General features: G+C 42.4%; 1 long non-coding RNA gene across 1 annotated transcript; it reads left to right on the top strand.

Moving 5' to 3' along the window:
* The first annotated feature begins 722 nt into the window (after positions 1-722).
* LOC112564774 lies at positions 723-1711 on the top strand. The gene is made up of 2 exons (XR_003099266.1): positions 723-884; positions 1420-1711. It is a non-coding gene; the product is annotated as an uncharacterized LOC112564774 (long non-coding RNA).
* Positions 1712-20056: the final 18345 nt, after the last annotated feature.

Raw genomic sequence — 20056 nt, 5'->3', positions numbered from 1 at the left:
CAAACAAGCAACGATGTATGAACTGACCATCGGCTGATTAGTCAGGAAGTCGGTGAGCAGTAATGAGTAAGCATTGGGAGTAGCAGACGAAAGGACGATAGAAGTGCACTATCCACCTGCCCAAGTGATTTCATCAATAGTCAGCAGGCACTCCTTATAGGACCCACAGGCCTGCGGGGATCGCTCGCCGCACCTGTAACGCTTTAGCGAAATGAATTACCTGTGGAATGAATTACCTGCGAAATGAAGCTAGCAGTGTGGAGGGCGTGCATGCTAGCACTCCGTGTATACACATCCTTCACTCCATCGACCTTGGAAGGCCAGTCTGTGAGTTAGCTTTCTTTGTCAGGTTCTCTCTCTTTTTTTCTTTGCTTTCTCTTTCTTTCGTTGTTTCTTTTTTCAAATCTCTGTTTTTTAAATTTTTTTTCTCTATTTCTTATTATGTTTCTCTTTTTTATTTTATGTATCCTCTCTTTCTTTTTTTCTATTTTTACTCTTTTTTTTTCATTTTAGTTTTTGATTTCTCTTATCTTTCCATTTCTGATTTCTCTCTTTTTTCAATGCTTTTTATTTACTTTTCCTGTCATCTGTTTCTTTTTTCTTTTTTGATTTGCCTTCTTCTCTCTTCACTTTCTCTGTCTTTCGTTTTACAATTTGTCCCTCCCTCTGTATTTTTCATTTTTTTCTCGTCCCTTTCTTTCTTTATCTACGTTTTTCCGTTTCTTTCTCTTTTTTGTTTTTTTCTCTCCCCCATGGCCATCAACTGCACGCGAGTGCTGGTGCCCGTGATGTCAGGTCTGCTCACCGCAACCCATCGTCATCGACATCAAAGTCACTCTACGGTTGTGAGGAGCCGGCCACTGAGCCATTAAACTCGGGGTTGAGTGAGTTTGACGCACTCCACGCACCATTAATTACCGTTTATTGACACAAAACTGCCCATAGAGGCTGCACCTTCAGGAACACGAAATAAAGGTATCCGGAGTTATGGTCGGTACTAGTTTATGATTAGCTGGTCCTTCGACACGTGCGGCTGTGCGGCGAGATGTTCGTCGTAAAACTCTGTGTCACATTTTAAAAGCTGAAAACCAGGAATCTTGTTTATACAAGGCCATTCACACACAACCATACAAACACTGACAACCCTTTCTCCTACCCCTCTGCACTCTAAAGCTCAAGAAGTCGTCTTTAAAAAAATTTCTATAAGACTGATAAGAACATATTTGCAATTCATGATTGAGGTTTTTATTCATTTTTTTTTTTCTTTAAAGAACTTTACAGTGCAAGATCTCAAGTTCGTGTCTGACAGTGCCTACAGCTAGTCACGAATCTGTTTAAAGACAGAAGTTTAGAGGTGAAGAATCCCCTGGAGGCCAACGTATACGAATTTTTTTTTTTCTCGTCGTTTTGTTCACGTAGCAGGTGACAAAGGGGAGTTGATGACGTGTTGTGGAGAACATGTTGCAACCTGTGGATGGAGTAGGGACAATGGACTGGCAGCTTGCCCACACTCGCCCTACTCTGCACGAGTGGACCAGGGGCACCGGAAGTAGGCACTAACCCTGACTGACGCGACGTCTGGCGGTGAAAATGCTGTTTGGACATGGGAGAGGGGGAAGAATGTACAGCGGTCTTCTCTACTTTATTATTTTAAGTTTAATTTTACATTCAATTTAATTTGAAGAAAGAAATTAAAGTTATTCAAATGAAAGGGTTCCCTTTTCTTGACTGGCGCTGCTGACAGTTCTTATAAAATGTGTGTGTCGTCTAAACATTTCTATCTTTACCATCTTTTTTAAAACTTGTATTTCTGAGATTTAGCTGCAGTTTCTTCTGTTTCTCAAACAGACGAGATTAAGCTTAAACTGTTACCGATTCTGTAATGCCCACAGAAGGTATGGTCTTTCCCTTCAACAAGAAAACAACAAGCACAGTAATGTCTAAGCAGGTGACCTGCTTCGATGTATTACTTTGTGGGATGTACTAAAAAGTTTATCTATTCTGTAAGTAGTCATATTTGTTTCCACCGACTAAATATATGCCAATTTTCGGCTTTTCTATTTCCTTTTAAGCAGAGAGGTGTACCGACGGAAATTCATACTTGTAACAGTATCGATTGTTATTATTTATTTATTTTACAAAATTATCCAAACTAAGCTTTGAAAATATATGACTGCTCTGATTGAATGCTTGACAGTTGCCTAATTGAGTCTTTTGATAGACTGGTTATGAATGTCAAGCAAATTTCGCTGAAGGGGATGTCACCGTTAAACATGTCTGAATCATCCACGCGAAAGCTAAATAAAATGGGATGGGAAGACATGAAAAGGGGACGAGCGTACGAACAACTTTACTCATCGTAAGAGGAAAATAAGAACCTTATAACACGACTGGTTGCTTGTTTGCTTTTGAAGAAAACCTACAGGTGATTTTGCATTGAGGGGAGTGGGAGGAAACCAGAGTATCCGAAGAAAACCACCGACGACCAGGTCTGCGAACAGGTGTCACATACAGAAAGTGTCCTGACACGAGATCTGAATCCGAGGCTTTTCCTTGCACTGGTGACAAGAGAATATTTTAATCATTTTACTACCCATCCCCCTAAATTACTGCATAACTGTTTCAGAGTGAGCTGTTACATGGAAAAAACCTTTTCGGTTGTTATATATCATGGATCAATTAGGAAATCTCACCACCTGAATCCATAAGCTCTCCATTCACTACTAAAAATTAACTGATACTGATAATAATTCTCTCACACTCGCTCCGATGTTTAATCAACAATTTAAATTCTAATGGAGGTGTCTGCTGAGTCGATGACTCCTGTCAGGGTCGTACACGGTCAACAGCTGCACCACAGCCTGACCTCTGACCTGTGACTCGTATCTCTAGAATATAATTATCTAAGAAGCCATAAATTATTCGCTTATTCAGCTCGCAGGCTGAGGTTTCCGCCAGAGGGTACACCACCTCTGACATCCGGAAACTTGTACCCGGAACATGACGTCACGTCACTTGCGGCCAAGACCCGGATTATCTACATGAGACGTGTGCTATTTTGGGGGCTGCTTACCACTGACTTCATTATTATTGTCATGTCCACCCACGTCAGCTTCCAGTACGCTGCCCGTTGTTATAAAGTTGACTGAACTCTGTTCATGGAACGTGCGTTTCGCGCTTGCTATATAAATATACGATGGGACTTATGTCAACATCTTTCAAAATATAAAGTACGTCCACAACAACATAATGTTACAAGCCTAATTTTACAAGCAGTTCAGGAACCAAGTGCGACTGTCACCTATTTCCTGATACAGATACCGTGTAAGGTGCGGAAACTGCTGAATGTGCTCGCACCTGCTGTGACGTCACGGAGAGTGACGGATGGCAGCATGGCATGACACGATTGCCTTTGGCAAGCCATTCACTACTCGCGCTCGCGCATGTCACGTGATGTCACAAAAAAACAGATAAGAACATTTTCCAAACACGAGCAAATAAAAAATGCTGGGCAAAAATTCGAAGCAGACGACAGGCTAAGCAGGACTCTTCGTTGACATCAACATTGCCGTCACTGTCAAAGTTCTTCGGTCTACACATGTCAACTTACAGGTTGTTGATGATTCTCTTGTCCTTCAGATATTAAAATGGATGTTCACATTCTGAAGCTATGGCGTGTGGGTATATCTAACTAATGTCGATTTCGTAAACAAAATTTACCAGGTATAAATTTAAGCAAAGCCAAATTTATCTCGTAATTTTTTCAGTTTGTGTTTCAATTATCACGACGAGAACTGACCCAGGCCTGACGAGAGGGGGGGACAGGGGGGTCTGGTGTACCCGGGCCCGCGGCTGTCAAGGGGGCCCGGCCTTGGTCAGCGGATTTTTTTTTCTTCTTCTCCTTTTCTTTTTCTTTTAAAGAAAGGTCTAAGGACAGAACACCCAAGCATTACACATGCAGAAGTTGAGTTTGAGTGTAGATATTGAGATTCGAATTGTAAACATACATTATATACTGGGAAAATAATTTACGATTACAAGTACAAGGGGCCCGGAGAGGTCATCTGTCCCGGGGCCCGGGCTGGCTCTCGGCGGCCCTGAACTGACCCTATAAGTACACACCTAGTGAATGTAATGTCATAGTTAAAATGTAAAGCCGCTTGATGATTAAAACTAAAGATATATTTAAAAAAAGATAAACAAAGACTGGATTAAAAATCTACTACTGACAGGATCGTAAGAAATCATCAATAAGATTTGCTAATAGTAAACAAGGCACTAAAAAGTTACTTTAGCAATTACCAATGTATAGCCCTGACAGTTTCAATTACCTAAAGACGATCTTCCGGAAAAGATTAGTTTTCAAAGTTGAAGGAATTAGCTAACTGGCTGGAATATAATTTACAATATTGTCAAACATAATAACAACACAATAATGTTATTATTACTTGCAGAGAATTTGTCTGAAAATACTCGTTGTTCATTTAATTTTCTTTTATTAATTTCTTATTCATTTGGACGCTGAATTTTTCAACAGTGGAACTCCTGGTTAGTTTCACCCTGGATAATCTGTTTAATCTTAATCCACTGGCAGGTTACCCCCTTGCTAGTGTGCCACATGCAGAGAAAGAACAGTGCTCCCGAGATGGGATAGGGGCGAGTGCGGTCGACAGGAGGAACTCGGGGGACCTATGGAAGCGCGAACGGGAGTGAGCAAAGGAGATAGGGGAGAGAAGAAACCTTGTCTGGCAAAATTATCTTGTAGAGTGTGACGTCAGACACGTGCCATGTACCACAATACCGTGAGGTCAAGAGATCGTGACCGTGACCCCCAGAGCTTCGCTCGACTGACGATCAGACGAGCTCCGACGACGCGCAGACGTAACTAAGACTCGGTGCTGTTGGAGATGTCAGCGACAAGAGGGATAACCGATTCTAGAAGCACCATTGTCATCCTACATACACTATCCACTCTTGAGCACGGCTCTCATTTCAAGTTCCATGCTTGGGTACGTGTGTCCGTGCGTCTTTGCCCTTACCCATCACTAGATTAGCTTATGACAGTGAATTTATACAATCTCTGTGTCCCTTCTCTTTAATCTCTAGATTTCAGATGACCTCATCTACAGCCCTGACCACAAGTTAAAAGGCTGTTTATAGCCACGGAAATTCCATTCACAAGACTCACTCAACAGTGTACAGCCGCTAATCTCAACAGACGAGTGTTGCGATAAGTACCTGGCTTCTCCTTTGTTATGGAGGGCAAAGGTTATCTACGTAGACGAAAAGTCAGCTGCACCTTTGTTTTCACACACACACAGTAGGGTTGGGTTTAGCTCCATGCCCATCAGACCTGACAACGGGGACCTAACCCTCCCACTCCTTGAAATGTTCAACAACCACGAAGTTAAATGTTAAACACACACGTGCAGAATTATTTTTACAAAATATACACCAACTCACCCCCCTCCTCCGGTATACAGAATGTTGTAAAGACATGCGTTTTAAACTTCCAATAACCATTTACTCATAACTATCATTATTTTAAAAACAGCAAATACTTCAGATAATGTTTTATAAGTGGAGATTCACTTCTCTTCTGGATCTGGTCAAACGATTAGGACACGGCCCAGCCGTTACACACACGTGACATTACCTTGTGAATGACACCTTTTGAACAAATGATTGTAACAGTTGTTACATGAACAAGTAACTGTAACAGTTGTTACACGAAAGAAGGAAGACTTCCCGATATAATTTTATTGGAAAAATTATAGTACCAGAAAAATATCATTTACAGAAATTATAACTGAAGAGAAATTGCATTTATGAGACGCGAATCTCTTGTGAACGTTTAATTAACTTTTTTTCTCGATGAGTGGGAGCTGACAGGAACTTCTGTCAAAGAGCGATTATCGGTCAACCGTCTAATAATGATAACATCTTTCATCTGTTTCATATCTTCTTTGCAGCTGTTAAAGTCAAGAGTCGCTCTCGATTCGTGGCTTCAGACAATCGTGCTGCCTGGTGCAGGGATGTTTTTAAAAGGTAGAGGAATATGGGTTTTAAAAATAACGATGGAGAAAGCTGGGAGTGAGGTGGGGAGGAGGATGCAGCTGCCGACACTTTACCTTGGGTGGCTCACACGACCTCTCACGTGATGTGTGTTCACGTGTCTGGCATTACTTAATCCACGTGACTTGCCAGCCAGGTATTCCACATATTTCTGTTTTCTTCACCTTTACTTTTAAGGAAACAGCTTTTATTTATTTATATTTTTTTTTGTTTGTTTCGAGGAGGGAGAAGAACAAATGTTTTATCATCGGAGAACAATAACTTTTAGGTATTAACTTCAAACTTAGGGATTAGCTTTTCAAAATACACCATATTCCGTTCATTTGATGGCCAGTAAAGATCTCCAATATCGGCTTGTGGGGAATAACCCAACTCAAACTCACTAGTCAGAGATAAAGAAGTGCAAGTGGGGTTGGATAGGACACACCCTGCTCTAACATCACCCTGCTGACACCATTACCAGGCTGACACTTGACTGAACCCTCAGGGTTGGAGGTCAGTCGAGAACAACGAGACAAAGGATGTCGGAACCACATTGGCCCAACTAGGGGGCTGGAGAGGTGTTGTTGTAACCCTGTGCTCCTCGAGGAGTAGTAAGGAATAAATTAAAGCGAGTGCCCCTTCTTTCAAATAGTTCAGTTGACTCTGTCAACAGGTAGGGATAAAGAGGACTAAGAAAACGTCGACAACTGACAACCGTCTTTACCATTGTTTTTAAATTTATCCTCTACTCCAGTCATTAACAAGGAAGACAACAGCAATTAAGGCAGACAACACATAGACTTGTTTTACTCTAGCTGGACATTCAAAGAAATCAGACATCTGGGAATTCCAACGAACACAAGATTGTACCGACCTAGAGACACCTTGTAACTTTTTAACAGTTTTGTGCTAACATAACACTGCCAAAAGTTATTTCTATCAACCGAGTCGAAAGCTTTCATGTAATACACAACACAAACAACAACAAAAGACTTCTTCGTTGGTCATATAAACTTCTGGATCATAGAAACCAACGTGTAAATATAACCAGTGGTATCATAATTTTTGTCGAAAACCAGCTTGTTCTTCACAAATTTTGTGTTCTTTTTCTTTAGAATTTTAATTAGTATTTGCTAGTTAGAGTAAGTAAAAGGTAAGGAGATACCAGAAAGAAAAAGACAGAGAGAATGAGAATCTAATCTTTTTACTTTTAGTCCTCTTTTTTCGATTTTCATTTTCTCCCTGCAAAAGGTATCCTATATGTTCTCCCAAGATAGAAAAAACCTTCCTAATTAAGTTTTTTGAAATGCTTTGCTTTGAGAACAGGAATCGAGAATTAAAACTGCTACTCTACCCTCTTTCTCTGTTGTGTGTTTGTATGTTTGCGTGCGTACGTGTTTTACTTGTCCTGTATGTGGAGCATTCTACTCCCACCGTCTTCCCTTTTAGCGACCATGTCTTTTTTCTTCTTTATGTTCGTAATTATTAATTTCCTTTCAGTCTGCACATGATGCGATTTAAAACTGGTAACAACTGTAAAATAAAGATATTACAACTCACAGTCAGGTAGCCACTTAACCCAGCAGACACGTTCACCAACAAACAATCCGCCTATAGAAATGGATCTTTTGGACCGGAAGTTCATTAAAGTGTAAAATAAGATGAAAGGTTCAACTAAGCTTATAAAAATGTGTGCACAAATTATCTCGAATAATTTTAGTGAAGTGTTTCTTTTATTCAGTTAGCTATCTCTTTTAAATTTTGGCAGTTACTCTCTCTATAAATTATAACACATTATCAAAGTAACCAAGTTATCAAAATTACCACCTAATTAACAAAGAATCGTATTTGTCATTGTTTTCTCGCTCTCTTTCTCTCTGTTTTCTCAGTCTATTCCTTGCTTTCTCTCCTCTGACAATCTCTACCTCTCTCTCAGTCAATCTCTCCCCTTCTGCCCATCCCAGTGCCGATAACCCTGTAAACACCTAAGGGGCAGAACTCACGTCAGCAGGAGGCTCTCAGAGCAAACATCCACCCTCCACCCACAGAGCTACCGTGTATGACAGCTTATCACGTCTTTCCATCCCACTACACCCGAGAAAAATAAAATTCTCCATGTTTGCATGCGAAGCATCTGGCACTGGTGATGTCAGAGCATGCGCAGTCAGACATCAACACAGATCCTCATCAGCCAGGTGTGACGCACGTGACGATAGCAGACTGTTGAGGGGGCTACAGTTACCGGTCATATCACTGCCTCCGTCGTCGGAAACGTCTGGAATGCAGGGAAAGATAAGTATGGAATGACCATGCTGATTCCTCCAGACAGAATATAAAGACCGTTGTCTTAATGAGATAGTGTTTGCAAAGATATGAAAGTATGTAAATATATTTATTCGGGTAAAGGTTTACTACTTTCCTTGAAGGCTTGTGTGAAAGAAAAAGATAATGAGGATCGTCCTAGGTCAGAAATGCATTCGGGTTTTCCACACTGAATGCAGAAATGTCACATCACAGTAATTAAATAAAAACAGGTTTAGAGGCAGAGGGAAAGGAGGAATTGCTGTTTGTTCAGAAAGACAGAGTGTATGAAGGGGATCAGGTCAAAGCCCTATAATCTGCACGATAAAAAAAAATGCTGCCTCGTTGTTTTCCGCATACCTTCTCCACTCCCATGTAATAAAAAGATATTGACCCTACCTTTAAACGTGAGAAGTGTGCTAATACCCAGTTCAGGGGGTCGTTGTCCGTGACTGTACGTCACGAACTTGGACCACATTGGACCGACTGAGTCCCGACTGATGATAGCAGTGATGGCAGGAAACTGTTTAGCCCCATGTCAGCAGCTGTTCACTTCCCTGTTCTCTGGCCGTCTTGAACTGAACTCCATGGTAAGCACAGCACATTCTAGTTTTGTTTGAAATATAGCTTTGGGTGTGTGCGTTCGTGAGTGAGTGCGTGCGTGCGTGCGTGTATGTGTGTGTAATAGAGAGAATTTCATTTCAGTTGAAAATAAATACACGTGTAACATAGACTCTGGGTTGAATCCATAACCGACTAGATCCTGATATTAACTTGGTTTCCGTTTCACATAATTTAGCGCACGCACACACACAAACAGAAAACAGACACAGACACCAAGAAAGACATGCGGTTAGAATCAATGAAGTAAGAAGATGCTTGGCTCTGGGGGATGGGTGGTGAGGGCAAACTCCATGGTTACAAGGAAAGACGTTCGTACTCTCACATTACAAAACAAAAACTAAAAACAAGGAGGAGGTACGTGAGTTCAGTCATGGACATACACTCACGTACACGGTGTTAGCATCCCAACATTTGCTGCTTTCAGTTTTATACGACAAGGCAAGACTTAACAAGAAACATGACTGACGTTTCTCGCATTCACAAGAAATTATATAGTATTCAGAATAAGATAAACTTTATAATCACATTAACCACATTCAAGGTTTGCAAGTCGGTGTGCCAAAAAGAAAAAGAAAAAAAAAAAAGAAGAAAAAAAACCCCAAACAAAACAACCTCCCTGTCTTCTTTGATTACTGCCTTTATTTTATATTAGTCTTTCTTTTTCCTTTCTTGAGATCAAAGGCTAGAAGTAAAAAATCAAAACTTTTGCTTATCCTGTTACGCTCGTAAAAACTTCTCATTTCCCTCTCTACTTACTCTACCTTTCTTCTACTTTGTGAAGAATCACATCTCAAGCTTGGGGCTGGGGTTGGAGGCAAAAGATATTCTTGCCCCCGTCAGAATCTTTTTTGAGGGGGAGTTCCCACGTGACCCTTGGTTCGTACGCCACTGAGAACGTCACTAGACTTGATACGTCACGGAGCAGACCGTTTATTGTGGGTGGGTGTGCAAGACGTCACTTGATGAGCGAAACATCTTAAGTGAATTTAAAACCTCGCCGCTCAAAAATACTTACAGAAAAATATACTCTCTCTCACACACACACATCCTGCCATGCCCATAATAGTTCATCGCATCTGGCAAACGTCCCTCGGTGTTCATTAGAGCTTTAGCCGGAAGGAAGGTTGCTTTAGATCGACGGAAAAGATACTCAGCGTAAAGCTCAGGCAGGGAAAGAGAAACGAAAATTAAAAATTACAAACCGGAAACGACAAGTATAAGCTAATTAACGTAGAAGTGGAAAAAAAGCATCCTAATAGGCAAACACTAAGATAAAATGTTCGCATCCTCTCTCTTTCTTAATATAAGAATAATTTACTCGCATTCTTTCTCTCTCACTCGATCAAGTGAGGGTGACGTCACAGCCAGCTTGTATTGCAGACGAGCGTTCCTGGTGTTGGGTGGTGGTGGGGTGGGTATAACGGGGTGTGCTTAGCCACACACAGGGTACCTAGTTCTACACGCATAAAATTATTTTAGTCACGTGCAGTTAGTGCCAGTGAGTCTATGCCGTGGGTAATTTTCTCAAACTAATTTTAAAATTTTGAGTTACATCCTTTGATTTATCTGTCCACGACCGCTAGTTACGGTTTAAAATAATTGTATTCCTATTATGGTTATGTTATTACAGTTACTTTACACTCACCGCGTCGTGATGTGTGTTGGTTGTAGATGGACATTTGTCACGGTGGACAAGTATCCTTTTCGGTTGCACTTAAAAAAACAACTCTCACGTGACACCGAGCAATAGTCTCACCTCTGACCGCAGGCTGATATCGGGCATCAAATGTCTGACGTGCACGCTAGAAATAACTGACCAGGTTACCTTGGTAGTACGATGGCTGACGTCGGAAATTTGCTGTTAAACTGTTTTCATGTGCGATGTGGGGATATAAGTGTTTTTGCACTGGCACGTTCTGTTTTCACCAGCCTCCTCCTCTGACCGTGCCTGCCTATCTCCCTCCCCATCTCTTGTTTGTGTGTTTACACTCTCATATATTCAAGCGTGTTTGAAATAGGTTTGAGCGAAATTCTGTGTATGTGATAGTTGTTCAGATAACGTATAAAGTTCAATGCACAAATCTGTTGATAGAATGTTTGCGATGGCACAGCTTTATCTTCCCTTAGTAAAGGTTATTTATTTACATAATAATGAGTGCAAGTAACATGTCGACTGTGATCTTCGCTGCGTGAAGAAAGTCATTGAGCAGATGTAACGAGCCCACGGGCAGCTGCTCACAGTTGATCACTTCCCTTCTGAACGCCATTATCACACGGTACGACTTGTCTTACCAGCAAAATGGTCGCCAACCTCTGTCTGGCAAGGGGAAAAAAAAAACGAGGGGTAGAGGGCGCGATCGAAACTAAATCAGCAGACGGTCTACATCTCGACAGTCGCGATATTTTTTTACCAACCCCGTTTCCATTTGAGGCCGCCGTTACTGTCCCCGTCCCCGTCAGCATGCTGGGATATGGGGGGGGGGCATCCCTCCCCCTCCCTGGGCATGAAGCCAGGGACGAGGGGAGGGAGGAGAGGGCACAAAAGGCAGACGACAAGACGACACCGATCGATGGGTCAGGAGACGTTTGGAGCACGTGAGCACTGCTCACGATGCGGGATGAACCGTTTAATCGCGCCTGCTTGTCGGGAGGTTGTGAGAGAAGCCATGGCGAGGGAGGCTGGCGATCCTCCAACAATTGTACGCTAGCACTGCTCCGAGGAGCGCCGTATAAACCCTTGGCAAATGTCGCTGGATTTTGTGGGTCTTGTGTTGATGCCAGGTCCAGCACGTGCTAGTAGCTCAAGATGAGGCCGAAGTGCCTGTTAGATAACACGAGCCTTTAGAATGTTGACCTAAAATAGTCAAATGTTGCTCATAATAACCGCTGTCCAACCCAAGACCTGTGTCTTGTAGAAGGTGTTAGGTCTGACTGACCATGTAGGACCGTAGATCAGACTATTGTCGTTGAGTTGAAAGGCCAAGCAAATTCCGCCTCCGTTCAGTAGGTAAACATCGAAGATCGAGGGCAAATGTATGACAGCATCGTGAATGCAGTCGAGCAGAGACAGAAGCTAAACGTGACGTCATGACAGTGCTACCTGTGACACGTGAGGTCAGCCATTGAGGTCTTTTGCATACAGCCCGGAGCAGGCACGTGCATCAAGTTCATCCAAATACATCCATCCTTACATGCTTGTTTACATACCCGCATTCCTGAACTTATTAATATATAATGCACATACGTGACCCATCCTTGAATATGCTCCCTCTCTGTCTCTCTCTCTCACACCACACAGAACGGTAGTTACCGGAAGTGAGAGAAGATCGCACGCTGATTGGCGTGCCGCCACACAAAATATTTTCTCGGGCTAAATCATGAATAAGTCACGGACCGGGTCGCTGACCCCGTACCCAGGTAAAGGTACTATGAGTGTAAAGAGTGCACGGGGGGAGGGGTCGGGGGAATGGGCAGCGACCGGCCTTACGTAGAGCGAGTGACGTCAAACTGAGAATGCCGTTGTCCGGTTGAGTACGTCATAGATTAGAAGAGAGAGTTGTGGGCCTTGAGTGGAGAGCGTGACCTGTACAAACAACATTATGGTAGTCTTTCCTTGACCTGTACCAAGAATAGTATGAATGGCAGTGTTGTCCGCTACGATTGCACGTGTGTGTTTTTCGCGATATTGATGTTTTTCGTTAAAGAACGCTTGTGTATGTCCGTCTGTGTTTCTTAATGTATGTGTTTCTTCATGAAGCGGACTAAAGGACACAGCGACATTACTGAAATGAGTTTATTAAATATTTGCAGTTTGAATGTTGTTTGTCAGAGTAAGTGCAAACTTGATGTGTCACGAAAACAACAATAACAACAACAACAACAACAACAACAAAAACAAAGCAAAAAAAAAAACCCGAACAAAACAAACAAAACAAAACAAACAAACAAACAAAAACCAAACAAACAAAACCAAATAAACAAAACAAACAAACAAAACAACTGGCCAACAAGGAGTATTAGTTGGAATTTTGTGAGACAGCGCTCATACACTATCAAAGCCTCGCATTTATTTATTTAGTCTCCTTTCGACAGTCGGAAATTCAGAGCTGGCTCACGAGCAAGTGACAGACGGCAGTAACTACCCAGAGTGAAGTGAGATTAGTACTCACTCATATCAGAGCCATGACACTTATAAATAATGCTTGGACGACGCACCCCGTACGTTTTTACAACCATGACAACCATCAGACTCGCAGTCCGGGCAAAATAGTGGGACACATGGCGGTCTGCTTGTTCCTCGTAACCTTGACAACTAGCAAGCACACCATTGTCCTGCTGTATGTACCGACTGCCATATTTCCATATATGTAAAAATGGAGTCCAATCTCTACAGAATTCCGCTCCAGCTCTTGTTCCAAGACAGTCGGACGATTAAATAAAAAGATTTCCACTGAAAAAAATTGGGCACGAGACTGTCCCTCTGATTCTGTCTACGTCTGTTGTTCCACGCCTCGACGACGCCCCGAAGCCCCCCGCGTTCGTTGGTGAGGGTTTCATGATGGCAAGTGCAAAGCTGACCTCCTTTTAACCCTGGTCACGTGGACACGGCAAGGTGAGGGTGGCACGTGACCGTCTCGTCACGTTGTCGGTGTGTTCTTTTGCAAGAAAACAGTTTTCATTAGTCCCAGGTGTCCAATTGCATCCAGAATCACCTCTTCAGTGCCTGTCTGCAGGTTGGAAATTAGAAAAGGAAAAAGACCAGCAAACCTCTCCCCAAAACCAAAACAAAAATGTTTGTTCGCTGTTATCCTGCTGATGAGATCTGTTCACCGTCAACTCTTCTTCTCCTATCGCCTGCTCCTCTTACAAATAACATCATTCTCTCAGGTGGCCACAAACGAGCAAGGCCTTTGCACAAAACAAATACGTGACATCCTCTGTGACATCACACACAGAAGCTCTTTGAAAGAAAAGTTCGATCGTTCAATCATCCGAGATCAACTTTCTATGCACCACCATTCGACAAAATCACAAAAATCTCGCCCAAAATTTTTTTCATTTCGTGTTCTTGCAAACGTGAGGAAAATAGAACATTTTAAAAGTTGTTTTATAAAACTGAAGAATTACACTTTCGAAAAGTTTGTGTTAATAAAAATTAGCAGTGAACGCTCGTTTGATATGACGTCACATGATAAACATGATTGTTTTTGTTTGTGATCCACACGTGGGATATTTAATGAGTGCTGGCATCGTTAGCAACTACCGACCTGTCCGGCTGTATTAATTGTTGACTGTTAAAGCTAAAATTTCTGTAGCGCCACTCAGGCGGAACCAGCGCCCTTTGATCGTGTTTGTCGGCCGCCGTGAGATCAATGATCTTGCCCACTGGACCGTTACGTCGAGTCGCGTGGCCAAATCAGGGGCATGACCTGCCGCTTTTCTGGTTGCCTGGTAATCAGATCTGCCCCCCGAAAGCGTGTCGGTCACCCCCCGATTATAGTTCGGATGTTTACCTGAAATGTTGACCTTCACACTCGTTCTTTATTTAACCTTTCGTCGTCTGTTTCGTCTTTTGCCTCGTCGTTTACCAGCGGATATCTGAGTAGATAAAGCGCCGGCGTCCAAACTGAGAGGTCGGGCGGTTCGATACCCGTAAGGTGCAACTCATTTCCTCAGTCGACACAGCTACTAATAATAGCTACCTGACTCATAGAGGGTTGGGGAAAGGAGATGGGCACCGCCCTCACTTAAAGCTGACCTCGAGAAATAAAAAGTGATGACCTTAAAAAAAACAAGTCATGTGACGACCATTACCTTACCACATGACTCCACTCGCTTCTACCCTCGGTCTAGAGTGCAAAGGGTAATAATCTGGAATATTCTAGAAGATGCAATCCCAGGACTAGCTGTACACTGTATGATACCGAACTGATGATGATTCCTCTGGCACTGCACTTATTTCTCTCTGGCGCGTGCACACTCGGCAATGACGTCACGGTTAATTGCTAATCCATCCTCCTCCCTGCTCCATCAAGTCCTCGTGTAACGGACACGTTGCGCAGTCACCGAGGTGTTGGATTGTTTACAGAGACAACAACCGCATACTTATTGATAAACTACGATATTAGCAATCCGAGTCCTTCGTCTCCTCGAATGGTTCGCGTGAAGTTTTGAAAATAAGTCAGACGTTGGCGGTCTCCAGTGCAGGTCGACTTGGGTGATTGTGGCAGGAATAGTCGACTTGCACTCGAGACAGCAACTTGAGACTTATCTTCAAGACCCTCCGTGCACTCAAGCCAAAGGAGAGTTTTAGAAATTAAGCCGAAAAAAACAACTGAGGTTAATGTGAAGACCTCACACCAATCCCTGGATGGAGAAAAAAAAATATCAAAGAACTGTTTGTGTGTGTGTGACTGAGTGAAAAAGTGCATGTGTGTATCTCTTAAAACAATATTTTTTTATTGTTGAATTCGATTATTTCAGACTTCGACACGTAAACAAATGGCTGTGCATTTGTCAGCGCCTAGCAACTCAGACTCTGTCCTGTTTGAGACTCCAAGAAATTTGTTCAAAAAAAACTCATCTGAAAAATAATCATTTCTAGAGTTTTTAAATTTTAAACACAAATCTAGTGCTGGCAGAAATACTAATGTGAAAGAAATGCACAACTGAAAAAAAAACCTGTATGTAGGTCCTTTTTTTCTGGAACCGTTCACAGCTCTGAAGTAAAATAACTTTTGACAAAGCACTTTGCAGCTGCAATAGTTTTCTATTGATGTGGAAATTAACGGAAGGGTAGAAGTTCGATTGATACAGAAGTACACCCCGAGTTCATGTTTTCTTGCTGACATTTATCTAGACAATTACATCAATTTATTTGTGTTGCAAAATGAAACAAATAAGCTGAAAGTACTGAGCATCCCAGACTGAGATTAATAAGTGTTTACTGGCAGTTCCACTTGTCGACCAACTGAAAAAGGTTGGAACAATCTTGTGTAGGTGTCTTTGCCTATACTTCAACATGAAGTTTGCACATGTTGTTTTCTTCTGGACTCAGCTGTTCACATGTTTACTTACTTTTTCCAGGAGTGTCCTAGACATACAGCCAACCACGCGGCAGTCATTCGATGTCCGCTGCTTACTTTTTCCAATGACTTTATGTACTTTACAGAAGTGAATATGTTTTCCATTGTTTTTCTTTTTGCTGCATTTCTCTTTCTTGTCTTGTCAGGTCATCGTGTCCTTCGCTGCTCGCAGTGATACACTACAGAAGGATCCTCGTTAGCTGACTTCTCGACAGACAGACGGACAGACAGACAGACAGACAGACAGACAGACAGACAGACAGACAGATGGACAGACAGACAGACAGACAGACGGACGGACAGACGGACAGACAGACAGACAGATGGATGGACAGACGGACGGACGGACAGACAGACAGGCAGGCAGAGGTCGGTATTGGCATAATTTCTGGTGACGTACATGTGGGTTAGCTGTACTATTGCAGTGACGTAATGTACTTTAGCTGTGAGTGCGTCTGACCGTCTGAGACTGAGTGGAGGAGCTAATCATTGCTTGACATCTGAGTAAGCCTCTCTGCATCGCACCTCGATCGTGCGTCAGTGCGCGTGTAGCTGTTGCGCAGGCTTCAACCTCGCTGTCATCGTCTGCAGGAAAAAGAGGAGGAAGGGGGAAAAAAAAAGGACGAGCAAGCGAGGAGCGATGGGAGTGGAGATAGAGAGAGAGAGAGTGGGGAGCAAGAATTCTCCGTGCAAAGACAGAAAAAAAGAATACATTTTTTACGGCCTAAATAATCTTTTACACTTGTATCTGTCAATTGACGACTGTGTTCATCGGAATCGATGACTGACTTAAATTCTATAAAAGTTAGTTGAGAGAAAGAAAGGGATGGAATAAAGACTGGAGATTTGTTGGTTGATGTAGTTAATAAGAAAGTGCTTTTATCAAAAGTAACGAGAAGAAAAAAAGGGAAAGCAAAACATGGAAGCATTGTAATAACGGTAAACACCATACGCCCTGAAAGACAAGGATTGGAGAGAGAGAGAGTGAGAGAAAAGGTCGCCAGCAAATGACAAGGTCTGACGGACTAATGGTATTTCCTTGTCTTCTCCTGTTGGTGAAAATAGGGATCCTCCTCGTTTTTATTTTCTGTGAACAGGAAATACCTGATCATAAATGAGAACAATAAAGAGCACGCGACCTATAAATTTTATGTTGTGTGTTTGTGTTTGTGTGTGTGTGTGTGCACGCATGCGTGCGTGTGTGTGTGTTGCAGCACATTAGCCAGGTGCATACAGGTGAAAGCAAATATTGAGAATAATTCCACTCACATTGCGTGCCCTCGCGCCATCAAACTGCACATCGATCATAACAGCACGCCTGCACGTTCCCACATCATGCATCGACGTGCGGATCTGAGGAAAACCAACTTCCGGAGTGTTTTTATTATTTTTTTTTTTCATGACACAAAATAACAGCTCCCCTCATTTCCTCTGGAGCAGAACCAGCAACCCGAACCCGCAAAATACAGCGACATACTCTAAGATATTGATGGAGAAGCTGAGTTTTATCACGGGAGTAGGCGGCGAGAAAAGAGAAAAACGATGACCTACATCTGAGAGTAGCTCAACCTACCCTGTCAAATAAAACTGCACGTGAGTTCGGCATCCATACACCGGCATCCATGTTGACACCACGCGCAGACAGACGGACAGACAGAGCGGACATAATCATGCACTGTCACACAATACATAGCAAACATATGTATAAATAAATAAAAGTGTATGAGAGATCATGTGACTGTATATTTCAGAGTGTGTTTATTTGTGTGCTTCTGTATATACGTGCGTGCGTGTGTATATATATATAGTTATTTTTGTGTTTGCATGTATGTTGGAATATATAAAGCTTTATCAATGCGTGTGCGATGCATCCGTACGTGTGTGTGAGAGAGAAATCGTTGAGTGACTAAGTGCGTGCAGGTGACTGGACCTGTTCGTTTACTGCAGTGAAAATCGTTGTGGACTCGCTCCTGTGCCATTTCTGCAATTAACCCCTCAATGCTGACGTATGACGTCACAGTGGGGAAGTAGGGTACAACAGTATTCTGGGTGCTGCGGGGTGGGCAAGGTGGAAAAAAACAATTCAACAACAGCAACTCCTGCATGTTTGAGCCTGTGTGCGTCACTGGTTATCTGACTTGATCCACACTGATAGTTGTGTCAAGATCCCGACCTCGTGGTTTGATGATGTATCAGACTAACTATCAGTTTACATAACTAGCAAGTGGGCCACTTACTAATTGCTTTTCAGCCTCTTTGAATATTTCTTCATACCAGATGGATACTAAACAGAAAACCAATTAGTAAGTAGCCACACAGGTAAGAATCAGAGAGTTTGGTTTACAGAACCCGGAGTGTGTTAGGTGCACAGAATTCTCTTTGACTTCAGTTATGTGAAGAGTTTAGGATGTAGTCTGTTTGTTTAGTCAACAAAGATGCTTCTTGAATCTGTAATGAACCCATTAAGTTTGAAAGCTAAGTGTTTACAAGGCTGATTGATGTTAAAATCTAACATAATCCGTTTGTGTATGACTTAAGTTACAGGAATTTCAAGTTCTCTACTTAAAAAAAGGAAAATAGAAGCTGATCCTTTACAATACATCCAAATAAATAAATAAACTTCGTTTGCTTTTACCAGAACTGAGCTGAGAGAAACATGGGACAAAAAAAATACCTCATCGTTTTTATCTTTAAACAAAGGTCTGAAAATACGAGAATCAAAAGAAGGAGAAGAAAGACCAAGTTCGATTACAGCGAGGAACGATCAAATGTGTGCTGGTGTGTTGTCGTCAATTGACATTTGTAAAGAGCCGAGTAAACAAACATGAGAGAGAGAGGCAGGGCTTTGAACTCGGAGATTGCCGGCGATAATTGAACGTCACAGCACTCAGCGAAAGCGAGTGACGTGCGCGCCAAACGCCTCCCACCAGTTGGCTAAGAGCAGCTGACGTGTCTGCATCAATTAGCGGAGGACGAACATCAAGAATTAGGTTGAAGTAGCTTCTGATGTCGTCATATCCTCCTCGATCGATCTCCACAGCGATGTTTCTTCATTTGACTGAAGACATGCATGGACTTGCTGAAGTGAGCTCCGCTCACTGTTACAGAAAAAGAACTAATTTTCGTCTGCTTTCCTAGTGACAGATGAGAATGCCGATGTTTGAAGGCTTATATCTTGAAAACCAAGATTTTTATGCACTCATATTTTTAGGATTAATTATTTTAAAATGAACTTCATCCTACCATAAAAACTTGTTGCACTCGTGTTGTCCTTTAACTGTGGTCTCATCTATTCCCCGAGAAATGTGCGTGCGGGATTTTAACTGAACTGTTGCTCGCTCAGTTTTGTGTGTTGAACATGATGACGAACAAGTTGAAAACCTTGCATAGACAGACAGACAGACGCCAGCATAGAGTAACAATAAGGGGGTGGGTGAGAAAAGCTACACCACTCAACCATTGTTACCCACATACCCCTCCTCCAAACTTGAACTTCTACTGCCATTAACAGCGAATAAGGTCATCTACGTCACGTCATTTCCGGTTTTGATTATGAGCTCCAAACCCAGACAGGCATTGTTTTAATAGGCATTGTTCTTTTAATGTCTTGTCTAACTGAGCTCACCAAAATTAATCATCACTCAGCCCACGACTGCTGTCTGCAGGTGGACCAAGAAATTCCTCTTTTGTGCAGGGAGACATGGATGCCGCTCTGGTTCGTCGCTTTGTTGTTATTGTTCACATAAATATCTCAAGGTTAAATCTCTGCCGAAGTCGATTCCAGAGACAAAAAGAGACAATTACCATGGAATCATGTTCTCCTGGTCCGTGAAATCAACTGAAAACGAGGCTTTGTAAGCTCGGCGTCATGAGATCAGTAATAGCAATGAGTAGCATTAACACCAATAAAGTCGCTTCTGGACTCCACGTGAAGAGAAAAACTCTTCTAAAAGGAGACAAAATTGTTCTGTAAGCGGGTTAATGCCTGG

The sequence above is a fragment of the Pomacea canaliculata genome, linkage group LG5, assembly GCF_003073045.1.
Source record: "Pomacea canaliculata isolate SZHN2017 linkage group LG5, ASM307304v1, whole genome shotgun sequence".
In the NCBI taxonomy this organism is placed as follows: Eukaryota; Metazoa; Mollusca; class Gastropoda; order Architaenioglossa; family Ampullariidae; genus Pomacea; species Pomacea canaliculata.
The sequence above is the reverse complement of the archived record's forward strand: the minus strand, read 5'-3'. Positions and strand labels throughout refer to the sequence as shown.